The 14,889-nt window shown below is 35.2% G+C and overlaps 1 protein-coding gene and 1 long non-coding RNA gene across 2 annotated transcripts in view; both read left to right on the top strand.

The window, feature by feature from the left end:
* Positions 1-466: 466 nt before the first annotated feature.
* Positions 467-6,516, top strand: LOC310882546. The gene is made up of 4 exons (XR_014573019.1): positions 467-1,690; positions 3,216-3,279; positions 5,225-5,428; positions 6,396-6,516. It is a non-coding gene; the product is annotated as an uncharacterized lncRNA (long non-coding RNA).
* A 643-nt stretch (positions 6,517-7,159) lies between these two features.
* CDH4 (cadherin 4) overlaps positions 7,160-14,889 on the top strand; it is a 660,054-nt gene continuing 652,324 nt past the window's right edge. The window contains exon 1 of the mRNA XM_083801443.1: positions 7,160-7,200. The gene's annotated coding sequence lies outside the window, so the exon portion shown is untranslated. The remainder of the gene's footprint in view (positions 7,201-14,889) is intronic.

Here is a 14,889-nt window from a genome sequence, read left to right as displayed (position 1 = left end):
TTACATATCTGAGCTACAGAGGGACGTATTTTTTTTAACAAATTAACTTAAAAAAAAACCAAAACCCACAGCTTACATTCATACTGAAGAATACACCAGAATTTACGGAGCACCAGCTAGGATAGAATAAATAACCCTGTTATCAAACAAGGGAACTTTTCATTGTCCTGGTCCATAATATGTTTAACAGGGTTAATCCATAATTTTGCAGTTTTGATGGGCTTTTCTCCCTTTTCCTTTCTATGGGAAGATTTAAGAGGACCATATAACTCTTAAACTGCAAAACAGCAATTTGCAATTGCTTGCTTGGTACTATGTTTTCTTTTCTTTATGCTGATGAGTTTTGTTAATTTTTGTTATTTACTTTATTTTTCACATAATTTTTAGAAGTATTTTTTCAAACATAATAGTGGCAGTTTAAAAGGAATAACCACATTATGCAAACTGTTATATAGAAGTAGTATACTTCCTAGTTCCACAAGGACGGGGGGAAAATAGTATTTTCATTAATCACACATACAAAAATAGTTTCACTTGAATATTTACTTAAAAATAACATTCTAATAGCACAGTAAATCCTCAAATCCTGATAAAACATCATTTCCAAATTGATTCAGAGAGTCTTTACTAAACTGAAATAGCACGTGGATTTTGATCTAGTGAGGTTTGCACAAAAGATTTAGAAGTTCATATTGGTTGTTTCAAAACATACAGGAAAGAGGTGGGAGAAACATCTTCCTCCCCACCCTAACCTCTTTATGAATATGTATGTACGCAGATGGTACCTTAGGAAGTTTACCATGTAAAGCCTATAGTTTTACTTACTACAAATCACATTGTCTATGAGATTTTCCTTGGTTTATTTACTATCAGAAATATTGTAAAAGCTGTCTGGGTTAGCCTGTAAAAAAATCTCCAAGAAATCAGCTTTGAAGTGTGTAGCTACTACTCTTCCCCTGTCCCTCCAGGGTAGTAGTAGCAAGGGTCAGAACCTTCACAGGTGCACTCATCCCTTGCAGAGACTCCAAGAGAAAGTGCTCTGATTCTTTGTGTTAGATACTCTGTACTCGAGAAGCTGGAAGGGTGAGACACAGTGGGATCTGATAGAAGACAGATCAAAACACATGAGAAAGGAACATACAGTCAATATGTATTAGGTATAAAGAAACCAGATTTTTTTTATTCTATCCATATCAAATGACTTTTTTTTTTTTTAATGAGAACTAGGGCTCTGAAATGTATATTTATAGTACAGTCCTGTTGACATCACTAGAAACAGGATTAAGCTTTAATCCTGAGTAAATGGATTTAAAGCACCTGGGTCACATTCATCATCACAGAAAGGCTACTAACCAAACAATCCAGTTTGGTTTTAACACAATAGCCACCCGATACTCTAAATTCCTTAAATATGGTAACACATCTGTCAAGAATTAAACCCTGATCTGGTAGAGAATTGTGTTAAGTACTTTACTAACTGTAACATCTGAACTTATTTAAATTCCTTAGGTTCACAGGTGTCCTATTGAAGCTAAATGGTGAATGCCTTCATTTCTAAGATTGTTTGCTCTCCCTGAATCAGTGGATGGATTGTGTGGGTTGTTGTAGGTACCAAGTATGTAGCTGGAAGTGTTTTCATTGAGAGAGGTGGATGTGTGTCTTGGTGCAAGGGGACTACACGTTCTTCAAGGTAGTAAAATTTCATCAATTTTCCAAAGCATTTTTACTAATTCCTGTGATGTTCATAGGGCTAGGTAGTTGTGAATATTTTTCTCTCTCACGCGTATTCTTGCTTTAGAAGGTGAATTTATTACAGATATCTTTCTTATGGATTGGCTTTGTCTGTCCTTTGAAGACACTAATGGTGATCCTCATACTACAGAAATAAAGATTATTGTGTCGTAGTAATACATTTAAGAGCTCTTTCACTTTTTCTTTATCTCCCAGCTTTCTCAGAGTTCAGATTAACCTATTAAATATCTTTCTAAATATAGCAAATACTTTGTATACCAATATCTTTTTTTGTTTTTAGTCTTCAGATATTCTTGAAACCAATATGCCATTCTTTAATATCACAACTTTCACTTTATTTGTTTATTTCCTTGATCACTGCTATCTTTGGCATCTCTTTTGTACCATCTCCCTGATCCTTACTTACTTTTTTTCTTTTTTTTCAGATTCTTTTGTTCCCTAAAGAAGGGGGAGGGGAATATTTTTCTATTTTAGCTTATTATTAGATGGACTTTATTCCTACTCTTTATGCTGCCTTAAGTTTAGAGGTAATAATTAATGTAACAGAAGCTTCCCTAGGTTGCTATGATTCTATAATATTTATAACATGGCGGTATTTCTGTGTTAATCTATAGCTCATAGTAATTTCAGAAGCCGAACTCAATTCAGCTTTAGGGTTTCTCTTACAGAACTCAGTCTGTGTGTTTACAAAATCTTAGTCAGGTTACTTCCCTAAAATTGCTAGGAATAGGTAGCTTACTGTGATGTTCATGGCAGTTGTTGTGGGTGTGGTTCTGTTTCTTCTGTTTTTAATAAAAATCAGGGGAAGTTAGCATGAACTTCTGTATAATGAATGTAATAACTATTGTGCAAGGGCAAAACATGTAGCTGGGATATTTTTCTTTACCGAAGGCAGACAGAAAACTCGCTATCTGAGTCAGTGGGTGGAGGTCAGAACAACATCTGCTTTATCCACAGGAGTACAGCCTTTTACAGCTTGCTGTTGTTCAGTGAATCAATTGAGCATGTAATAAGAGCTCCAATATAGACAAGATGCATGGAACATATTGATTAGAGCCTAAGTAAATCTGACCACGGAGCATGTGCAGAGGCTCATTGTACCCCCAGGCAATTTTCTGCCTGTAGTACAGGTAGCAGCAGCAGCTTTTCTACAATATACGTGTTTTGTATTTTTTAATAATAAAAAATAACGAAGTCTTTATCTGACAAATGACGTTATTTGTCTCAAATTGCTCTAAATCTGCAAGTATAGAGATCTGTATTTCCCTAACTGAATATGTGATTCTGGATGCTTCCATTTTATGGCAAGTCAGATATGGGAAAATGTTCAACTCATGAATGTTAAATGATGTGAATTGAGGTAGACTTTAGATTTACTACAGAGAAAGTAATTCATAAATGCCTTTTATTTTTTCTTCACCTAAACTGAAGGAGCGTGCTGTATGTTATTTATTTCCTTGTAGTTGTTTCTTATTTGGGCTTTGTTGGGAGGAATGATGCATTGCAAGTTATGGAAGCCATTTTGAGGTAATTCACATTAAAACTGTCAGCAGCTGAGAAATTCTGCTCTGAATTAACTGTATGTGTCAAATATTCTTATGCTATTACCTAATCATCAAAAGTTTTGTTATTGTTTCTTTTAACAGAAAAGGTATTCTTTAATAGCAATATTTGGAAATCCATGTCAGTTTTGCTGAGAAATCTGAAGTCAGATTTTTTTTCTAATAATATATTTAAGTAAATCAGGTCTTCTACTTCTTATGGTGACTTAAGGCACCTCTTTCCTTATACAAAAAAGCATGTGTATGAAATAGTTGACTAGGTAGACATTCCTTTTCAACTGGCATTAATATTAATTACGTGTGCAAAACTATATTATAAGGTAGGTATGTAATAGCTCCAATACTGATTTTGCTATTGTTAACTGAAATAATAATCCACTTTTGAAGTTTTTTTGTTCATATTTCTGCACAGCTATTCCTCCTTTTAAGTTTCATTTTGGTTAGGAAAACACTGTCTTAAGGATTTTATATCTGAAGTTGTTCCAATGTCTTCAAAAATGTGAAAGTCCAAATTCAAAATTACTCTGTGGGTTGTTTTTTTCTTCCTAAGCAACTGGATGCTTAAACACAGAAATGCACACTTGCTATTTTAGAAGTTCTACTCCAGCTGGTAGTATTTCTGTAGTCTCGCAAATCCCAATCTGAATTTTATTGATTCTCTGAATGATCATTTGAGAAATTTGCCCGATATGGGTTTTGGTCATTCCTCTTCTTGTCTACTCTGTATTAGTCTTCCTTCTGAGTCTCGAGTAAAAAGCAGCTTTTTTTTAATTTATTTTTTTAATTGCATTGTACATTCTGTTGAAAATGAAGGATTTTTTGGAGTGGGTGGGATGGAGGTGTATGACGGGCTAAGGATACACTAAGAAAAGAGCAGATGTAGGTTTTGAAATGTGTCTGAAATGTGTCTGATTGCATGGACGGTAAACTTCCTAAATAATTATGGAAGGTAAATTTTAAGAGAACTGGTTTTAGCAAGTTTCTCTGGAACTTTCTGAGTGCTGCACTGACATCTTCTTCCATCTTCTCCATTTCTTTTCCTCTGTTCCTGGGGGTGGGGGGAGCCAAAGTTTTTTGTGGGGGTTCCTTTGTGTATATGTACCATCTCATTACGCAGGCTGAAGTTGGAACATCACATAGCTACTGACCGTAAGTTTGTAAGTTAATACAGCAGTGGCAAAACAAGAATCTGAGGGGGCTAGAAGATAACTAGACATTGTGTACGCTTCAGAAGTACATGGAAATACTTTTTTTTTTTAAAGAAAACATATATAGAAGATATAGAATGCAACAGCCTGACAACTTAATGATCTTCTAGTTCACATTTTTTTTAGGATATGATATAAATGAGCTTTTATAATCAATTTGAATTTGTCAACACTGTTAATGAAAATGTTAATGGCTTGTTAGCTGTTGACTAATGATAGTGGAGGTTTTCATGCCTTATTTAATGGTGGTATGGAACGTAAGAAATCATGATTTATAGCCTGCAAATGGAATAACTGAGTAAGCTTTTCTGATCAGAGAACTCCCTGAGCTTACCCTCATAACGGTGCTGTACTGCACAAGGAGTGATATTGATGAATAGTTTTATGACTCATTTGGTAAGATCTATGAAGGCAGTTACTTCATAAGGTGGCATTTTATCACAGTTGCTTTCGACCTGCTGCAGTTGACTCATTGATTAGAGTTAGTCAGGGGAAGCAAATGCTAGAGACTTACTACTGAAACTGCTGATAGTTGTATCTTTTTTTTAAATACCCTATTTCTGACAATGTGCCAATGATTGCTCTATGTATGCCTAATTATTCTGTCATTAGATGAGGTTTTGTAATTCTGTTTGGAGTGGCAAAGTCTGAGTTTAATATTAGCAGATGCTGTTTTTCTTTCTCTTTTTTTCCTTTTGCCAGGCCTACTTTGCAATGCCTTCTGGATTTTTGATTGAAGAAATTGAACTTTGAATCTATACACATTCATGCATCATTTAGTTAGCTTGCAGAACTCAGATCAATTAAAATTCTGAGCTGAGAGGAAGAGAGATCTGTGAGGACCCCTTTCCTGAAGAAATAATATAGGTTTAAATGCTATTTTGTGGATGGGGTTTAGGACTATTGGTAAGATGAGCAATTTAAATAAATTATTCCTTGTTTTCAGAACTGCATCTTATTAAATTTGGACTTCATTCTTTAAATACTTGACACACTAAAGAATTCTTTTGATCCGTGTTTGGCTTTGTTTTTAACACTCAGTGATCAGTAGTTGTGCTGTATAGCTTATACCTGCTTCTCAACTCTACGTAGTTCCTGAGTCTACTTTTGCCTTTGACTGGGAAGATTACTTGTTCTATTTTGAAATAAGGCATTGAAATGAGAGTTTTGTGTAGCTTGTTTGTTTTGAAAATGTAGTACTACATTTGTTGTTCTAGGATCTGTCTAAATTTTTGCACTTAATGCATGGTTTACCATAAACAAGTAATAAATCAAATTATGGTTATTTAATATTAGTAGTGCTTTTAGCATGTGTAGGAAAAATTAATGCAGTTACAGAAACTTTTTTATTCCTTACAGCTTCTTTTCCTATCAAGCTTCTTAAACACCTATTTTCTGAAAAGTATATGTTACTTATTTTGAAGACAGGTTAAGAATTTGAAGTGATTTTCATGTACTTGTCTGCTATTACTAAAGTGTTTTCCAAGTGGATTTAATTTTCAAGATTTTTATATTGACCACAAATGAAGGATAATTATTTTATTTCATTGTTTTATAATGAAGTTGGCATGAGTTTCTTCTCTAGAAGGACTGGAAATGGGTGGATGAAATGTTAACACACAAAACTACTCTATTGTTGGATAGTCCCAAACTATTTCAGTATACCTGTGTGGAGAGAACAGATAGCTAGGATATGGTAGACAACATAAGGCATAATTTCACAAACAAATTCATGAGTTCTTTGATAGCTTTGCTCTCTTCAGAACTATGCGAGGAATGAATGGGATTTTTCTGCATCTCTCACTTGCAAATTCCTGACTTAATGTGCTCTCATTCCTTGTATAAATGGCGGCTTTCTGAACTAAATCTGAAGCTTGTTTCTTGGTTCTTATGGATTTGTCACAAGGAGGATCTAAATCGAGAAGATACCTCTGTATGGGACAGATCCCAAAAGACTTGCGTTTACTTCAGGAATGGTGTTTGTTAGGAGAAATAAGTACCCACATTCAATCTGTATGTCCAGAACCTTTCTCTGGAATCTTTATTCAGAAACAGAACTACTCATGGTTCTATTACTCAGAAATGACAATTATAAACACATGAGTAAAACGCTGAATTCTATTCTCCATTTGTCCATCTTCTAAACTTGTGATATACTGGAGCACTGAAAAACAAAATAGTGAATATGCCTGTTCATAGCAAATTGTTACCAAAAGTACTCTATTAAATAACTGACTTGTTCTTTTTCCTATGGGGTTTATATTTCGGTTAACAAAGTTGTGCAGAAGTAGCTGGTTGTATATCAAAGAATTTAGATCTAAGAAGTCTATGAACAGATACTGTAAACATATGGGAATAGAGGCTGAAAGAAAAAATCTTTTTATAACAAGAGCTGCCTTTTTTAAAACTGGTCAGTGTTGTAAAACGGCTGATGATAAACAAACTTGATGTAGCTGGTCACTTTTTGCTGCACGCTTTACTTTGCATTATTACTCTTGAAGTACACTCCTAAATAGACATAAGGCACAGAAAATGCTCTTAAAGTTTTGGTTAAAATTTTGCTTTAACAATATTCCACACTTGTGCATATTGTTTCTTGTGTGTAAGGTGTTTTTGTTTTTCTGTTCCTTTTCACAGATTTGGAGGTGGGAGTGGAAGTAGCAAAACTACTGAATTTGGTAAGAGAACGAAGCTCGTAATGTTTGCCACTTTGTGTTAATTACAAAGTTGTTTTGCATGAGTATTGGTTTTCCTATGTTCTCTTTATATTACAGCTAAGAGCAAAATATTTCAATATGAGATGTTCAATTTGTAGTTTGTTGTAGCATACTAAGGTTTGCTTTTGCTCTATGTAATTTATTCAATTCTATATATTTATTTACCTTTCACTTTGCCAGTGGTATCATTTCTTATGTCCACTGCAACTTTGAAAATGTCTATTTGTGTAATATGATTTTCTTACTCTTTGCACCATCTTGAAAATAACTAGTTGCTGGTGGGCAGGTACCACAAAATGACTGGATGGGAGGTAGAAATAATTGAAGAGACTACCATCTTCATTCGCTGAGTGTGAAATAAGCTCTGTTTGAAAATTGTTTAAGCAAAATGTATAATTAAGGATAATGCCAGAAATAAGTACTTGAGTGTTCTATAATATCATCCTCATTATTTTATAATGTTATGGTTTGAGCTTTAAAAAAATGTAAGGAGGTTGGGGGACAGTTAATTGTACTTATGGTTAAGACAGCTTTGACTGTGAAACTTGCAAATAAGATTTAACTAGCCTGTCCCAAAGCAGTTGCTGTAAAGAAATAAGATCAAGTTTGCTTTTAAATATTTTTTGTTATAGTTTTGTTTTATTTTTGTCTTGATATTCAAATCAGCATTATCTCTGTAATTGCCAGGAGTGGTTTTTTTGAGCGTTCTTCCAATCCAAAGAGACTTTAATGTAATTTGAGTAACATACAAAGTAGTACAGGCAGAGGGAAAGTTGCCCCAGTTTTCTCTAAAACAATGTTTTTATGGGGAAATATTCTGTCTGCTTAAAACTGTCCTCTAAGCATTATTGATCTTGAGCTTTTAAAGAGAGGACACTTTTAATAAAATGTGAAAGTGTCACATTAGTGTGGTAGCAAATTTTATTTCTTAAATGGAGAAAGACAGGATTTTACAGACTTACAGCATTATCTCAAACATATTCTCTGTAATTCGGCTTATTATGAAATTATTTTACTCAGTAGTGACCAAATCTTTTATTATTCTCTTGAAGTCAATTAAATCTGACCACAGATTTAATACAGTATTTTGATCAAGAACATAATTTAATTTAGATGCTTTAGCATTTTAATTCCAGCGGTAAACTGTTTTTGCTTATTGGATGAGATTTGCTTAAAATAAGAAGTGTCACAGGTAACCTGAGTCGTCTGAGCTATTTGCAAGTGTTTTTCTACTGCACATCCTGTTTGTTCACAAGCTTGAGTTACATTTTGGGTTTGCTTAAAGAATGCTGTTCGGTTTATCAGCTGCCTTGAAAAACGGATTCTGGATATAGCTTTTCAGTAGGGAAATCCCATATTTAGAAAAGTTTGCCATTTTCTATTCATAATATATTGACTAATAGCCAGAACCAATACTTATACTACAGCATGGAATAGTCTCTGCATTTGCCTGGAAGTATTAAATGATGATATGATTGGAAGAAGGTTAAGCTATTCTCTGAATGCTTTTGTGAGTATTCTAGAAGATATCTGGAAAGGAGTGGGGGTGGTGTGCTTGTGGGTGTTGTTTGTGTGACAACACAAAGGATCGGGGGGTGGGGGTGGGGGGAGACAAGGGGGTGGCAAGGAGTTTGTTGAACAGAAGCGCCCCCAGCTGTTGATCCACTGGAGATTGACCTATACTACCTTTCTATTAGAATGATTCTCAATGATTTTTAGAACTGCCCTGTTGTCCATTATTTTCTGTAATGAGGGCTTTCTGTCTCCTTGGAGCTTCTGATTCTCATGTTATGTTTCCCAGGCTCAGTTACACAGGGTAGCTATGAGTTTAGGAAAGCTGAAAAAGGCAGTTAAAACTTGTTTCAGACATGTTGTACACCATCCCTTGTTTGAGAGCCACTGTCTAAGCATGAAGAATGATCTCAAGTGAGGGCAGCTGAGCCATTTGTAAAAAGAACCTAATTTTGATGCAATCCAAATGATAATTGGACTACTCTGGAAAAGCAAAATACCAGGTGTTTGACAGTTCCTGCTGAATCATTGAAAGCATACAGGTGCTAAGGAAGGCAGAGGCTTGATGAATTAGTTCTGCTGGTTTGGGGGGAGGGAAGAGTATAGGGAAATAACTAAGAAATTAAATCAGATGTATGCCTAAACACGACTTCTCTTGTTACCTTGCAGAATACATCTCTTTTAAAGGTCAATATTTTTGATATTTTCCTTCTTAGTTTTTCTTCTCATAGAGGATATATTGTCAAGGACTCCAACATACTAGATATATATGGAACAACAACTTGAAGTTAATCAACTAATCAGAACAGGATGGAGAGTGTATGAACAGTTTTATCTTAAAATCTAATAAATCTCAATGATAATCTAGATAAAAGATCTAGATAAAATTGCCTAGCCATTAAGAAAGAATAGAATCTTAAAACATACATAACTGAACTTCAGAAATATAGCCTATTTGGTAAATATTTCTTTCAAAAAATCCATACTTTAGTTATGGCTTGTCATCTACCTGTAGAAGGCTTTCTGAATGGTGTGGTGTTTTTTTCCATCTGGGTAGTAATTTCTCCCAAGTCCAAATGGTTAATGGACTTTTGGCTCAACTTCATTATTTAAGGGCATCTTCAACATATTATTAATTTCCATGGGAGGATCACAGAACAGTTATTAGATACTGTTGTCATTGGAAAGCATTGACTCCTTTAGCTCTTGAGCTTAATAGCATGTTGTCGTCCACTGGCAAGAGGGTGCTGCTAAATAGTAACAATTTTAGCAGTTGATACGCCAATTGATTATCAAAAAAATCAATTACTCTGGTAGATGAGGCAAAATCATTCCAGTTACAATAGTGGTAAACTGAAAAAAATCTTATTTGTCACTTCTAAGCAGTAGCACAGTTAGGGTTTCCTAGCACCATTTGAAATTGCAGGATAAGCAAAAGCAACCAGTTTGGAATAGTGGAACATGCTGGAGATGCCCTCTCCTTGGTAGAACGTAGGTGTGTGATTGAATGCGTGTACAGGCGGATGTGAAGATCAACAGGCTTCTGTCACTTTGTACTAGCTGAGCATCTAGCCCTATATGAGGCCATTATGTTGTCAAGTTTTTCAGCAAGGAAACGAAAGTGCCTGTTCCAGCAGAGTGTACAAAATAAACCTTTGCAAGAGCACAACAGGGTGTTTCCACAAGCTGGAAAATGTGGTGGTGGTGAGTCTCATTGTATCTTCTTTCCTCCCATTTGACTGTTGTACTATGTATTTATAAAAAAAAAAGTTCACAGGTAATTTTTTTTGAAAGTTGGCTTTTACAAAATCAGAGACTGTCAACCAATATCTTTTAAAATGCAGCTTATTCTGAGCTGCCTGTGTTGCATACCATCAGAGTTAAAACTTATGGCAAGTAAATAAAAACATAAAACTGATGAACCAGAGAATGAAAGGGGTTGTGTTAGTCAGTGCAGCAGTAAAACACCAAAGCATGTTGAGGAGATCTCTCCTGATATAAAGCTGAAAATGAATTGCTCATAACAGTATCACAAGGAGGCAGAGAGAAGGTTAGTCCTTTGCACTGCACTTATATTTTACTTATAACTTGACAGCCTATGGTTATTTCACTTTTAGTTGAGGAACATTGCTAAGATGTCTTCCCCCTTTTCTTTGGAGATTTGGGCACTTAACCTATTCTCTGTATGTATGTGCTAGTTGCTCAGAAATAAACTGTGCCTGGAGTAAAAGAACGTGGCTCACCAGATCATACATGTTGCGTGTGTAGCTTTGAATGCAAAGTTTGATCATCTGATGTAGTATAAGGTTCAAGCAATGTTTTCGGATGAAAAACTTTCAAATGCTTGTGTTTTCCTGGTTTTATATTAATTTTCAAATCCTGACCTTAAACACTAGGGTTGGTAATAGGGTGTGGATTTACAATAGAAATTCTTTGACTGACCTACTCTAAATTTAATTGGCAATTTAGATGAGCCACCATTAAAAAAAAAAAATAAAAAAAAAAAAAATGCATATATTTCTCAGTTTTCACCCCTGGAGTTCTATCCGCACTGCAGATTTGTCCAAGTGCCATAGAAAGGCATCTCTTTATCTTTCTCTTTAGAAAGAAATTTAAACTTGCAAAATTGTACTACTAACCACTTAACACAGAGAAGTCATATTGCCAACAAATTAACTGTAGTGCTGAATTCACAGAATTCTGTCACTCAGTCCTTGTACCCTGAGCTCAAGGACAACACAACAGCAGACAGCATCAGATGTCGGAGCAGCAACTTTAAAGTGTCCATACATGCTTGATGCACTGCTCGTGTGTGTAAATATACAATCTACCTGGTTAGTCAGCCAAGTACTTGAAGCAGGAAAAGTTCTCTTGCGCACAAAGTACAATTTCTAGGCGAAGAAAAATACATTTGAATATTTATAAGTGGGTGTTTGTAATGCTTCTGGCCTTAAACACTGGCAAGTTATTGCTGTGTGCAAACATCCTTACTAGAGGCGATGTTTACTTCAAAATAAAGCCTCCCACTCTGTCCTGTGAGCAGTCCAAGATATGCAGTAAGACTGGCGATCTGAGGAATCCGGATAGCCGTGAATTCATGTGATATTTTTAATTGTATTGAAAAGGGTGCTGATAGTCGATGTATAATTATTTTCTGGTCAGCTCATCTGGTTGAGTGGTGTAATCCTGATTCAGTAAACTAATCAGAAAAAAATTATTTGGGTGTCCAGTAGGTACTACATTTTTGACAGAATTTGAGACTGTATGCTTAAAAGGCAAATGTGTAGTGCTTGTGTGTGTTTTTAATTAAAAATAAAATCTCTGTTTTGATTATTAACTTGTGTAGCAAGAGTAAAGCAAAACTAGGAATGAAATCCAAGAGTGAGGCTGCTCCCTCTATTTCAAAGACTGTTCAAAGTAACGATGACATTGAATTGGAGGGGAGGGAAATATTTGTGAAGACCTTATTTATAAGACAGGAAAAGGAAAAAATGTAGTTCTGCAATATTTTTTGCAAGGAATAAAGGATATTTTGTATTTGTTCAGAAATAGGACTGTAGGTTTAGAAAAGATTTTGAGAAGAATGTCAGAATCTAACCTAAAGCTGTGTTAAAACCTTCTTGTCCTTCATTCTAATAGTGACTTTGCTATTGCTCACAATCCACATCAAATGAGGTCAAGTATGTTTCCATGGAAAGAGGTTAAAGCAACAATGTACAGGGAGGCTTCCCTCAGCTGCTGTTTTGCTTATTTCTTCTCTGCCTAGCCTTCATCTCTGATTTTTATCCATGTCCTACTCCCCAGTTTTCATTTGCTGTTATTACATTTCTCTTTCCACTTTCTTCTACATTTCCCTTTATTTTTTGTTTACGTTATCCTTTTTTTTTCTGTTCAACCATTCTACCTTCATAGGCTAGCTGGGAAGTCAGATGTATATTGCTCATTCTTGGGGGCTTTCCTGAAATTGGGTAAACTTGGTTGTTGTTTTTTTTTCAAAGTCACCTGCTTTCTATTTGTTTCCTGTTTGGGAGAGCTTTCTATGTCTTGCTCAAAAGCATTCTGCTGCCGTGTTCCTCTTGGAGAGAAACTATGAAAACTGTCTTTCAGTGAAGAAAGCTACTAACGGAAGAATAACACAAGATGGGAGTGGTGTTTGTTTTCTTCAAATAATATTTAACAGGAATTTAAATCATGAGGTGAAGAATTGCAGAAATTATGGCAATTTGCCCAATTGCTGGAATAGCTTTAGACTTGTCCCCAGGTTTGTTCTGGAATAACTCCTAATTCATTTGCCAGCTGGTCAGCCATACCCTTGATTGCTGTTTCTGCAGGTGCCAGCGTCATCCCAGCTGCTGGAATCTTTATTTACCTATTTAAAGGTTCAGTTGTTTTAAGCCTTTTTCTTTTAGCCTGTGTTACTCATTTTGCTAGAGTGGTTACTTGTGATTATAGAGAGCAATAGAGCTTGATACAAACTCCTCGGAGTCCATAGGAAGGATTGTTTTATTTTCAAATAGCAGTTGGATCAGGCCCATGGAGAGATCAGATGAATGTTTAGGTCTAAAATCATATCTATTATGATTCTTCTGATTTTCCTGGTTAGGCTAATGTGAATCTCTCAGAAAGGATTTTAGGGTTTTTTCTTTGTTTGATTTGTTTCTGCTGCCTTCTTTGAAAGGAGAGGAGAAAAATACATTCAAATTATTTTATCAGCTTTATTCAAACTTTAACAGTTTTATACAGTGAAACTCCAGACTATCTCAAGCTGCTCATACTTGAAATGAAAACCCTTGTAATTTGTAAACTGTCAAACTTAATACCAGATCTTAGTGTTAATAGGATTTTATTGACTTTTACCACCAGCAGAGAAAGGGGTTGATAAAGCATGACAAAAGAAATGAAGATACAATACGTATTTTACTTGCATCTCCAGAGCCATGTAAATTTGATTGCTGAATTTATGATAATCTAGTTCATTGGCCATAGCTCTTCTGAGTGAGTGGGGACAAGAGCGGATTTCTGGAAAGAAAAGTGACTTTACAGAGCTGTAAAATCAGACTGTGGAGATTTTGAGGAATGGTTGGAAGTCTAGCTAGCATGAGAGAACAAAAGAATGCACAGTATTACTTATATGTTTTTTGCTGATATCCTGCTATTTTCCTTTTCTCTGCTCCCATATGCAGCTTCATTTGCACAGCTACTGTTGGGTCCTGTTAATGTAATTAGCGCAGTAGAATGAATAGTAGTATTCATTAGTAGTAGTAGTAGTGGAAGTACAAAGTTAAGAATGTTAAGGAAGTGAAGCAAAATGACAATGTGAACTTGATGGCACTTGAAAATTAAAGTTTTTTTTTCTTTTCACTAAGGCAGGACCAAATATTCTTAGGTTTTAAATGCCCCACTCTTGGGGAGTGGGAGTAGTTTTTAAGTTGAGTGCAATATGAAGGTCCTCTGAGATTATAAAGAAAAATGAGATGACTAGCACTTACTGTAACATCAATTCTGTTTTCTGGAGAGAAAAAGATGGTCTATTGCCTTTTTAAAGGAGTTAAGTATTAAAGCTGAGTGTTACAAGTCTGTATTTTTTTTTACTGTTCTGCAAATGTGTAATTAGTGAATGTACATAGTTTTGAGGGGGGAAACAGTGTTTCTTCAGCGGGTATCAGTTATTGAGGCAGCCTTTGTGGTGTGACTGCTTACAATTTTCAGAACAATGGTAACAAGCAGCTTTTTTTTATTAACTTCAATTGCTGTAGTATTTCCCCTTTTTTTCCATGTCTTCCTTGTTTTCATTTCTTATTTTCAACACTTAAGATCTAATTCGTGTAATTTTCAAACTCCACTTGCTTTACATCTGTGATAATTTGTCATGGAAAAAATAAAAATAACTTCTAATTTGTGTTCATCCATGTGTAGTTACTGCTCCTAATAACAAAGGAAGGGAGAGTGGGCTAGGGGAACTTCTGTGATCTATGAACTTCACTCTCTCTGGACAGTAAACCTCAATTTATTTTGGATTCCATAATTGCATCAGTATGTAACATTAAACACAAAGCCGGCAGTTGCCTGATGCTGTCACAAACAAACTCTAAAATTATGACACTTCAGGCCTTTCTATATTGTGAATTTTGGATGTCT

The sequence above is a fragment of the Anser anser genome (assembly GCF_964211835.1).
Source record: "Anser anser genome assembly, chromosome: 16".
In the NCBI taxonomy this organism is placed as follows: domain Eukaryota; kingdom Metazoa; phylum Chordata; class Aves; order Anseriformes; family Anatidae; genus Anser; species Anser anser.
This window is presented reverse-complemented; position numbering and strand designations above follow the sequence as displayed.